The sequence below is a fragment of the Zalophus californianus genome, chromosome 3, assembly GCF_009762305.2.
Source record: "Zalophus californianus isolate mZalCal1 chromosome 3, mZalCal1.pri.v2, whole genome shotgun sequence".
Classification (NCBI taxonomy): Eukaryota; Metazoa; Chordata; class Mammalia; order Carnivora; family Otariidae; genus Zalophus; species Zalophus californianus.
The window spans coordinates 136,002,301-136,014,941 of NC_045597.1; the positions used below are offsets into that span (position 1 = coordinate 136,002,301).

Genomic DNA, 12,641 nt, shown 5'->3' on the forward strand with positions numbered 1-12,641 from the left:
ATAAATGCACACAACAGACCATGGGCCAGAGATTATAATTTCTGCTTCACAGATGGGGAAAATGAAATGCATTCAGGTTAAATAAATTACCCATAGTGGATCAACTATAAGGTTACCCCCACCACCACCATACCGCCAACCATGATCCTGCTTCATGGTATTCACACTTTGGTATAATCCCCTCTTCCTGAGTGTGGACGGGATCTGGGACTTGTTTCCTTTTTTTTTTTTTTTAAGATTTATTTATTTATTTATTTATTTATTTGAGAGCGAGAGCACAAGCCTAGGGAGGGGAAGAAGGAGAGGAAGAGAAATCCTCAAGCAGACTTCCCACAGAGCACAGACCCCAACGCAGGTTAAGTCCCAGAACCCTGAGATCATGACCTGAGCTGAAATCAAGGGTCAGGCACTCAACTGACTGAGCCACACAGGAGCCCCTGGGACTTGCTTCTAACCAACAGAATATGGCAGAAGTGACTAAGGCCACTTCTATAATTATGTTATACTATATAAATATGACTCCATCTTGATAACTTACTTGATCCAGAGACTCTCCTTGCTGGTTCAATGAAGTAAGCAGCCATTTGGGGAAAGTCTAGGTGACAAGGAACTGTAGGCAAAGTCCAGGCACTGCAGGTGGCTTGCAGGAACTCTGGGCAGCCTCTAGTTGCTAAGGTCAGCTGATAGTCAATAAGAAGCTAGGACCCTCAGTCTTATAGCTGCAAGAACATGAATTCTGCCAATAACCTTAGTAAGCTTAGAAGAGTATTCTTCCCCAGTTGAGCCTCCAGATGACAGCAAAACTGGGCTGACACCTTGAATGCACACTTGTGAGGCCATGAACAGAGGACTCAGCTAAACTGTACCTGGACTCTTGATCCAAGAAACTATGAGATAGTAAATTGTCTTGCTTTAGACCACTAGCCTTATGGTAATTTGTTATGCACCAGTAGGTAATAATACGTTGTTCAACTCCCAAACAGATTTTTAGCATCTTCTAATTTTCATTATTTAGTGATGCAGAATTCCACATAACAACTTACAAAGTGTTAATACAAGGCATTATTATAGAGTACCTTTGGCTGTGGTCCATTTTGGTTTAGTCGTTCTAACAATCTGCTTCAGAGGTTGATTGTGGAGGAAAGTGCGTAATAGTCATAATATGCTTTAGTCTGATCACATAGGATCATTGAGGATTTAAAAATATCCTATTAACTTATTTTCTTCCCATTCATACACTTCATCTACCTGTAACGTTTCTCCAATTTCTATACAGAGAGTAAATTTAATTTTATTGTTTTATTTTTTGTATTGCTAAAATTTTTCCAACCAACATCTTTCATGAAGTTTCTCAATATCCTCCATAAGACTATTTATTCATGACATTTAAAAATCTTTGTATGCACAAAATTATTCTAGAGTATTATACACTATATATAATGTATAAAGGAGAGGAACAGTAGTGACATTTGTACTAATCAACCAAAAATTCACAAGTTATATATTCTAACTTATTTCTATACCTCTACAACAATTAGTATTTTTCTAAGTTTCTTTACTAAACATTTAATTATTAATATAAATCCATTTATTCTATGGTTGTGTAATTGGCAAGTTATTATAAAAGATGTTTAAGAGCATATTTCCCAATTTATCCTTTTAAGGACATTATCCTGAATAGAGAGGGCTTCTTTGTGTGAATGCTACTTGTTTTCTGCCCTAAGAAAATCTAGTTCTTTCATTTGTCAACTTCACTGGGAAAGCTCACTGGGCCAAAATCATTAAGCCAACAAACAATTCTGTGACCAATCCCCCAAGATCTGTGATTGGCCCTATCTGTATAGTGTCAGAGAACACCACAGGAAGAAGTAAAGATTAAATAGTGCATTTAGTTTTAAATTGCTGGCAAACTATCCAGGCAGATTCCTGCCATTATTTTCTCCTGTAGAAATCCAGGAGACATTTCAAAAAGAGTATTTCTTCTGTAGATTTTGATTATATTGAGTTCAGCACTCATTATATTAATCATGATGGACTGAGCTACTGCCCTCCTTATCTTTAGAATATGCTGAGCACTGATGCTTTAGATTCTAAACTCAACTCCAAATGTCTCTGCTAATTAAAATAGTCTTCTGAGATAGTTTGAGATGTTAATTAATCACAACAATTAAATAGATTCTCCGCAAGATTGGGGATCCATTTAAAAACAATTAGTATCACCTTAATCATTCAATAACTATAGGTAATCTTTGTCTTGAGACCACATGGTGGAAGAAACGTCCCCATTTCCAAGGTAGTGGCTCCACTCAACAGGAGTTGAACTGCCTGTGTATCATTCATATTGGAGGTTGTCATAGTTATTATTTTAGTAAAATCTGCCCAGTGGAATCTCACTGTTTGCTACTTGCTAATAAAGAGAATTTAAAATACTGTCCAAAGGGACTTACCATGGCAACTATCAGAATTTCCACATTGGAAAGCTGGAAGTCCTATAAAATGATCAGAATTTCAGCATTTGCTCATTCTGAAGTATAGTCCAGGTGTGAGATGAATGACCCTATAGTTGCCCCAAGGGACTCCCCATCTACTGTGTAACTTTTATGATAAGGAAAAAAGTCATCAGGGTCTCCTTTAGAGAGCTAGATGAAATTATTTTCTAAAACCAGCCAATTTAATTTTTCATTCTGTTTATGAAGGTGTGCCTCAGTGCTCCCCCACTTTGTTCTACCAAACATTTAGAACTCCAAATTTTCATACTTGCCAGACTTCTAATCACTTCCCTTCTCCTTTCTTTTCTATCCAAAGAATCTGGCTCATTTCATACAAAAATATATAAGGTAAGTTTGGTCTAGTTTGCTAGTGTGACTCACTTCACCAAAGTATGATGAATCCTGGGAAAACTTATTATATAAAAAGAATCTTCATCAGCACCCAGACTATGACAGAGCTTCCTACACCCCAGGAAGAGAGCCCATCTGGTTCCGTTCTCTCTGATTCCTTAACGCCATTCTCCTGACAATTCCTTTTTTAATATTCTTTTAAGTCTAATGGTTTGAACTTCAGTGAGCCTCAGGATCACCTAGAGGGCTTGTTAAAATACAGGTTCCTGGGCTCCTCCCCCAGAATTTGGGATTCACTGGGGTGGGGCAGGCCTGAGGATTTGTAGAGGCAACAAGTTTCCAGATGATGTTGATGCTGCTAGTGCAAGGACCATCCACCGTTTTAGGTGGGGTTCTCAACCCTGACTGCACATTAAAACCATCTGTGGACATTTTTCCCCCTTTACTATATTTGTTTTTATTTATTTATTTATTTATTTTTGTTTCGAGTTTTTATTTAAATTCCATTTAGTTAACATACAGTATAATTAGTTTCAGGAGTAGAATTTAGTGATTCATCACTACATATAACACCCAGTGCTCATCACAAGTACCCTCCTTAATACCCATTACCCTTTTAACCCATCCCCCTGCCCACCTTCCCTCCAGCAACCCTCAGTTTGTTCTCTATAGTTAAGAGTCTGTTTTATAGTTTGCCTCTATGCCATCCTTGCCCCCACCCTGGACATATTAGATGTCACACGTGATCAGGCTCCTCTCATTACCCAGGAAATCCGAATTTCTTAGGGGTGGGCCCTAGGGACTGTTGTTTGTTTGTTTGTCTTTTTTTCCTCTTAGCAGCTCCCAGGGGATTCCAATATGTGACCAGGGTGAGAATTGCTGCACTAGGAGGAGCTGGTGCTAAAAAGAGATGCAATTCCCGGAGAGATTTTAAAAGAACGCCTTGACTCAAAACCTTCTCTAGAGATTTTGCCTTTTAAACAAGGAATGCATCCCTTAATATTTTAGGAACATTAAAAATACTCCAAAGCCATTATACATTAGTGTATGTCTCATATCCCTGGAACTTATTGGTATTCAATAAACAATAAAGAATTATAATAGCCATAATAACAAATCTTTCATTTCTGATTGCTGCAATTGGGTGGGTAGAAACTTAATTATGCAATTACTTATGGCAAGATAAATGTACCATTTTCTATGAGAGGATAAAAATTTCCAAGATATGAGCATAACAAGGACTTAATAAATGACATGGAAAACTTACTATCAAGAGAGTACTTATCAGGAGACCTCAACTGAGTAAAATCAGAGCTTCTCAGTGAATCTGAGCTATGAATAAATGTGGGCTTGGGAATAACTCTCAATTCCTGCAAATAGACAATGGGATCTTTCATATTTTTTCTAAGATACCTGATTTCAAATATAGACCTTGTCTGAAATTTTTAATACTCTGATGGTGAAAGTTAAAAGAATGCACTGGATTCTCATTCCACAAGACCAGGCAGATTCTATGGGAGGAATTCAGGTGACTGTGACCTGTTTGCAGGCAGGTCAGGTTTGTTTTCCTGTGGCCTAGCACAGCACAGGGCATGTAATAGTTGTTCCAGAAACATTTGCCAAATTTAACTGAATATTGTTGCTCTATTTCAGAGGAAATAAATGTACTTTTAAAGAATTTTCCTTTTTAACTGAATTTTTATTTGTAACAGTGTAACAGATGCACATAGTTTAAAAAGTCATGGCTTGTAACAAAAATAATCCCAGTCATTTGTTCCATCCTCCCTCAACCCCTAATTTCTGCTCCCCAGACACAAGCATTTTCTGGTATGCCAGCCATTTCTTCTGAGGTTTCTATCCATATTTGTGCATCAAAGTCCCTACAAAAAACTTTCTTGCTAGAAAACTGATAATATATTTTGATTTAAAAAAATTTTAAAGCAGGGTTTGATAGAAACTCATTGGGCAGGTGGCAACTGTCCAAATGAATTCAGTCAAATGAGTTCTTTAAGGGCTTGAATAATTGGGTTGCACAAGGTCAGGGGCAGAGAAGTTAGTCATGGGGTGGTTTAGATAGGAGTTAACAGGGGGTCTGGGCAGGGAATGGTGGAGATTTGTAAACTCACGCATATCTGGGGTCATTGGTTTGGTACCTGAGGTGAGGCTAGTTGTTGGAACAGTGTGATGTATCCTTTCAGAGCACATGAGTCCCCAAGAGCAACTGTTAAAGGAATTCTTGAAGATATTGACATTGAAAGTGCAAAAGATAACATATTAGAAACTGTCCCAAATTTAGAAATTAGCCAAGACACAGAAAAGATGCTTGTTTCTACTCTAAGTTCTACAACAGTAAGGCAAGCACTGTTCAAAGTACTCTTGATAATAAAACACTTTAACTCAATGTTTCTAATGTTTTAAATTATAATGTGCTATATAGATACTAATTTTACTATTATTTCATTTCCCCCTATGTTTATATATAACAGTAAGAGTTTTAATGTTTTGACACAATTTTAAAGGTCATAGAGCAATCATAATTTTCCCACCAGCTTTAAGATTGCTTTGCAGAGTGCGGCACCTAGAGGAAAAGCCAGAGAGAGATAGCCCTGCTGGGCCTACCGTGCATACACCACCCAGCCCACTCAAGGATATGCACAGACCACCCAGACATATGGGCAGCAAAGTAATGGAACCTATGGACAGCCTACTGATGTCAGCTATACCCAGGCTCAGACCACTGAGACCTATGGGCAGACCACCTTGCATCTTCTTATGGACAGACTCCCGCTGGTTATACTACTCCACCTGCCACCCCGCCCAGGTATATAGTCAGCCTGTCCAGGGGCACGGTACTGGTGTTTATGATACCACCCCTGCTACGGTCACTACCACCCGGCCTCCTATGCAGCTCAGTCTGCATATGGCACTCGGCCTGCTTACCCAGCTGGCAGCCACCGCACCTGCAAGACTGCAGGATGGTAGCAAGCCCGCTAAGACTAGTCAACCTCAATCTAGCACAGGGATTTACAACCAGCCCAGCCTAGGATATGGACAGAGTAACTACAGTTATCACCAGGTACTTGGGGGCTACCCATGCAGCTAGTCAAGGCACCACCATCTTATCCTCCTACCAGCTATTCCTCTATATTGCTGACCAACTAGTTATGATCCGAACAGTTACTCTCAGCAGAACTCGTATGGGCAGCCGAGGAGCTATGGTCAACAAAGCAGCCATGGGCAGCAGCTGTCCACTAGTTACGGCCCTCCCACCCTCTCCCCCACCCCCAAACTGAATCCTACAGCCAGGCTCCAAGTCCATATAGCCAACAGAGCAGCAGCTATAGGCAGCAGAGTTCATTCCAACAGGACTACCCCAAGTAGCATGGGTATTTATGGGCAGGGCTCTGGAGGATTTTCCGGACCAGGAGAGAACAGGAGCATGAGTGGCCCTGATAATGGGGGTAGGGGAAGAAGGGGATTTGATCGGTGGAGGCATGAGCAGAAGTGAACGGGGAAAAGGATGCAGTGGAATCGGTGCTGGAGAGCAAGGTGGCTTCAATAAGCCTGGTGGACCCACAGATGAAGGACCAGATCTTGATCTAGGCCCACCTGTAGATCGAAATGAAGACTCTGACAACAGTGCAATTTATGTGCAAGGCTTAAATGACAATGTGACCAGATGATCTGGCAGACTTCTTTAAGCAGTGTGGAGTTATTAAGATGAACAAGAGAATCAGACAACCTGTGATCCATATCTACTTGCACATGGAAACAGGAAAGCCCAAAGGTGATGCTATGGTGTCCTGTGAAGACCCACCAACTGCCAGGGCTGCCATGGAGTGGTTTGATGGGAAAGATTTTCAAGGGAGCAAATTTAAGGTTTCTCTTGCTCGGAAGAAGCCTCTGATGAATGGCATGCGGTGGTATGCCTCCCTGTGAGGGCAGAGGGATGCCACCACCACTTTGTGGAGGTCCAGGGGGCCCAGGAGGTTCTGGGGGCCCCATAGTCACATGGGAGGCTGTGGAGGAGACAGAGGTGGCTTTCCCACAAGAGGGCCCTGGGGTTCCTGAGAGAACCTATATGGAGGAGGAGGAAATGTCTAGCTGGAGACTAGCAGTGCCCCAGTCCAGGGTGTGGAAACCAGAACTTTGCCTGGAGAGCAGAATGCAACCAGTGTAAGGCCCTGAAGCCTGAAGGCTTCCTTCCACCATCCTTCCCACCCCCCGGGGGTGACGGTGGCAGAGGCAGCCCTGGTGCCACGTGGGGAGGAAGAGGTGGCCTATGGGCCATGGTGGTCCCGGTAGAGACAGAGGTGGCTTCCATGGTGGCTGGGGCATGGACCAAGGTGGCTTTGGTGGAGGAAGATGAGGTGGCCCTAGTAGACCTTCTGGACCTTTGATGGAACAGTTGGGAGGAAGAAGAGGTGGACATGGAGGACCTGGAAAAATGGATAAAGGCAAGCACTGTCAGGAACTTAGAGACGCAGAGACCTGCAGAGGTGCATTGACTACCAGATTTATTTTTTGAGCCAGAAAATGTTTTAGATTTGTAATTCCATATTCATAATGTTATTATGATTACTCCTTATCTCTACTTTAGTATTTTTCACCATTTGTGAAGAAACATTAAAACAAGTTAAATGGAGAAAAAAAAAAGATTACTTTGCAGTTTCAGCTTGCATGGCCATCTTTATGGTGCCACACTATTGTGCAAAGTAAGGACTGCCTGTAAATGAAATTGAGAACGTGTTTCCTCTCTTTTCCCTATACCTGCCTGCCCTCTGCTGGAGGTGCCAAATATTAGTGACATTGTCCAAAAACTCAAACTACACTGTACAGGTGGTTCTCAAACTTTTATTCTTCTCTGCCCTATCCTTCACTGCCACCCTTGAGGGATGCAAAGCTTTCCCATCAGAAGCAAGGATGTTCTAATTCTTCGTTGGATTAGTTGTTATATCCAAATTGTGGAGAAGACTGACGCCATTAAGCAATTACAATTGCATAACTAAATTCTCTTAATTTAATTCTGGGCTTGGAGTGTAACCTTCTGATAAAGTCTGTTGTTGGAAGAGATGTTGAAAGTTATTTCATTCAACTATTTTTACTTTTACTTCTACTGCATAACTAAAAATTTTTCCTGTGCTGTAAAGATAAGCTCAGAGATAATCACCTTTAAGCCTAGACTGAACCTTTGACTTACGCCAAATTTTGATCAACATTTTCTTTTCTCATTCATTCTCTGTAATTGTCCTCACAGCTTGGACAAGTACTCCTAGAAATGTGTAATATTAAGAGCTACTTAAAGGTATCTGTTGTGACTGAGATTAAGAACTGTGTAACCTTTCAGTTTCTTTCCAGAACTCCCAGATCCATTTCCAGACTCTGAGTTCCAAGATACTGCATTAATCTCCTCTTTTACCCCCAGTCATACCTACACCCCACTCTCCACAGTTTACACTCCCACATAAGGTGATACCACTTCTCTGCTTAGTGAATCAGCACAAGCTAGGTCCACAGGAAATGATGAACACTCTTTTTTTAAATGCACGAATAAAATAATATATTTCATTTCCTTAAAGAAGAAACTGTAGTTAGTACCACTTGGTAATGAGAACAGGAATTGAGGTCCAGGCAATCTATGTATCTACAAACTTCTAGAATTCTGTTAAGAATTCTTGGCTCAAAAGGAGGGGCAGAGGTTATAGAAGATTTAGAAATATGAAATTTTAAAATTCTTTGTCTGCCTATCTCATATTTTGTTGTTGTTAGTAGTTAACATGTAACAGCATAAAATGTGGTTTAGTATTCCCTAGGGTTTTTGTTCTTGTAAGAATTCCACTCACTTTTCAGCGGAGCAAGATGGTGGAGGAGTAGGAGACCTGGATTTCATCTGGTCTCAGGAATTCAGCTGAATAGGGATCAAACCATTCTGAACACTTACGAACTCAACAGGAGATCGAAGATAAGAAGAGTAACAACACTCTGAACAGAAAAGCGACCACTTTCTGGAAGGTGGGACGTGCGGAGAAGTGAATCCAAGGCAATATTCGGGAGGATAGACGGCGGGGGAGGGGGCCTCCGTTGGCCGCTTCTGGCAAGTGATAGAGCCGCGGAGCACAAAATCGGAACTTATAGAAGTCGGCTCCGCTGAGGGACATCGCTCCAGTGGCTAAGCGGGGGGGTGGAACCCTCGCGGGACAGTGTGGTCTCAGGACCCTCGGGGTCACAGAAAGACCAGGGGTGCCTGAGTGCGGCAGAGCTCCCAGGGATCGGAGCAGGGAAGCCGGCTGCAGAGACGGAGCCGAGGCGCGGGCTCTCAGCTCGGGGTTGCCATAAACTGTGATCCGCGGCCCAGCCGGGCCACTGCTCCTCCAGCAGGGACCCAACAAGCAGCAGAGCTGGGGAGACTCCCCTTCCTCCCCCGGGAGGAGTGGCGCGGAAGCGCACCGCAGGGATCTGCTGGGTTTGGAGGCTCCACACGGGGTCAGGTGCCAGAGATAGAAACGCTCGGTCACAGGCCAGGTGAGCACGGAGTGCGGCCGGAGACCAGGAAGATGGGAGTGACTGCTTTTCTCTGGGGGCGCACTGAGGAGCGGGGCCCCGAGTTCTCAGCTCCTCCGGGTGGAGATTGGGAGGCCCCCATTTTCACCCTGGTCCTCAAAGCTGTACCGAGAGCTTGCAGGGAACAAAAGCTCCTGAGAGCAAACCCAAGCAGCTTGCTTAGCCTGGACCCACAAGGGCGGGGCAATTCCACCTCCCGGCAAAGATATTTGGGAACCACGGCAACAGGCCCCTCCCCCAGAAGATCAGCACGAACAGCCAGCAAGCCAAGACCAAGTTTACCAATCAGGGAGAACGGGAGAACTCCAGCACTAGGGGAATACTGCACATGGAATTCATGGCTTTTTTACCATAATTCATTAGTTTTTCAAAGTTATTTTTTTAACTGTTTTTTTTTGAACTTTTCTTTTTCCCTTTTTCAACCAACATCTTATCAATCCCTTTTTAAAAAAAAAACATTTTTTATTTTTCATTTTTAGAGTCATATTTTTATCCCTTCATAGTAGTTACCCTTATTTTAGGCATATATATATATAAGTTGTTCTCTCTTTAAAATTTTGACATACAATTTCTTCTAGCAGATCAAAATATACCCTAAATCACTAGTGTATGTCTTTGTTCTAGTCTCCTGCCTGATCACATTCTCTCCCTTTTTTTTCCTTTTTTTTCTTTTTTCTTTTTTTTAAATCTTCTTTCTTTTTAAATACAGCTTCTTATCAATTCCTTTTATAAAATCTTTTATAATTTTCATCTTTACAGTCATCTTCCATCCCTTCATTGTATCAACCCTTATTTTGTACATATATAATTCTTCCTTTAAAATTTTAGCAGGCACTTTCTTCTAACAGACCAAAATACACCCAAAATCTAGTGTGTGGGGGCACTGATCTATGCACTAGCCTGATCATATTTGATCATATTCTGTTTTTTTGTTTTGTTTTGTTCTGTTTTTGTTTGTTTTTATCTTTATCTTTTTCCTTTTTTTTTTCTTTCTTCTTTCTTTCCCTTTCTTGTCCCCTGGTTTCAGGTCTTTTCTGATTTGTATAGAGTATATTTGCTGGAGACATTGTTAACCTGTTAGCATTCTGTTCTCTCATTCATCTATTCTCCTCTGGACAAAATGACAAGATGAAAAAAATCACCTCAGCAAAAAGAACAAGAGGTAGTACCGTCTGCCAGGGACCTACTCAATACTGACATTAGTACGATGTCGGACCTAGAGTTCAGAATCATGACTTTAAAGATACTAGCTGGGCTTGAAAAAAGTGTGGAAGTTATTAGAGAAACGCTTTCTGGAGAAATAAAAGAACTAAAATCTAACCAAGTTGAAATCAAAAAGGCTATTAATGAGGTGCAATAAAAAATGGGGGCACTAACTGCTAGGATAAATGAGGCAGAAGAGAGAATCAGTAATATAGAAGACCAAATGATGGAAAATAAAGAGGCTGAGAAAAAGAGAGAGAAACAACTACAGGATCACGAGGGCAGAATTCGAGAGATAAATGATATGATAAGACGAAACAACATTAGAATAATTGGGATCCCAGAAGAAGAAGAAAGAGAGGGAGGGGCAGAAGGTATATTGAAGCAAATAATAGCAGAGAACTTCCCTAATGTGAGGAAGGAAACAGGCATCAAAATCCAGGAGGCACAGAGAACCCCTCTCAAAATCAATAAAAATAGGTCAACACCCCGACATCTAATAGTTAAACTTACGAGTCTCAGAGATAAAGAGAAAATCCTGAAAGCAGCTTGGGAGAAGAAATATGTAACCTACAATGGTAGAAACATTAGACTGGCAACAGAGACCTGGCAGGCCAGAAAGGACTGGCAAGATATCTTCAGAGCACTAAACGAGAAAAATATGCAGCCAAGAATACTCTATCCAGCTAGGCTCTCATTGAAAATTGAAGGAGAGGTAAAAAGCTTCCAGGACAAACAAAAACTAAAGGAATTTGCAAACACGAAACCAGCCCTACAAGAAATATTGAAAGGGGTCCTCTAAGCAAAGAGAGAGCCTAAAAGCAGCATAGATCAGAAAGGAACACAGAAAATATACAGTAACAGTCACCTTACAGGCAATACAATGGCACTAAATTCATACCTTTCAATAGTTACCTTGAATGTAAATGGGCTAAATGCCCCAATCAAAAGACACAGGCTATCAGATTGGATTAAAAAACAAGACCCATCAATAGACTCATTTTAGACCCAAAGGCACCCCCAGATTGAAAGTGAGGGGGTGGAAAACCATTTACCATGCTAATGGACACCAAAAGAAAGCTGGGGTGGCAATCCTTATATCAGACAAATTAGATTTTAAAACAAAGACTGTAATAAGAGATGAGGAAGGACACTATATCCTACTTAAAGGGTCTATCCAACAAGAAGATCTAACAATTGTAAATATCTATGCCCCGAACATGGGAGCAGCCAATTATATAAGGCAATTAATAACAAAAGCAAAGAAACACATTGACAACAATACAATAATAGTGGGGGACTTTAACAACCCCCTAACTGAAATGGACAGATCATCTAAGCAAAAGATCAACAAGGAAATAAAGACTTTAAATAAAACACTGGACCAAATGGACTTTACAGACATGTTCAGAACATTCCATCCCAAAGCAACGGAATACACATTCTTCTCTAGTGCCCATGGAACATTCTCCAGAATTGATCACATCCTAGGTCACAAATCAGGTCTCAACCGGTACCAAAAGATTGGGATTATTCTGTGCATATTTTCAGACCACAATGCTTTGAAACTAGAACTCAATCACAAGAGAGAAGTCGGAAAGAACTCAAATACATGGAGGCTAAAGAGCATCCTACTAAAGAATGAATGGGTCAACCAGGAAATTAAAGAAGAATTAAAAAAATTCATGGAAACCAATGAAAATGAAAAGACAACTGTTCAAAATCTTTGAGATACAGCAAAGGCAGTCCTGAGAGGAAAGTATATAGCAATACAAGCCTTTCTCAAGAAACAGGAAAGGTCTCAAATACACAACCTAACCCTACACCTAAAGGAGCTAGAGAAAAAACAGCAAATAAAGCCTAAACCCAGCAGGAGAAGAGAAATAATAAAGATCAGAGCAGAAATCAATGAAATAGAAACCAAAAGAACCGTAGAACAGAACAGAAATGGGCAGAAGACATGAACAGACATTTTTCCAAAGAAGACATCCAAATGGCCAACAGACACATGAAAAAGTGCTCAACATCGCTCGGCAT

At 41.2% G+C, this 12,641-nt stretch overlaps 1 pseudogene; it reads left to right on the forward strand.

Moving 5' to 3' along the window:
• The first annotated feature begins 4,296 nt into the window (after nt 1-4,296).
• LOC113920349 lies at nt 4,297-6,610 on the forward strand (annotated as a pseudogene).
• The last annotated feature ends 6,031 nt before the right edge of the window (nt 6,611-12,641 follow it).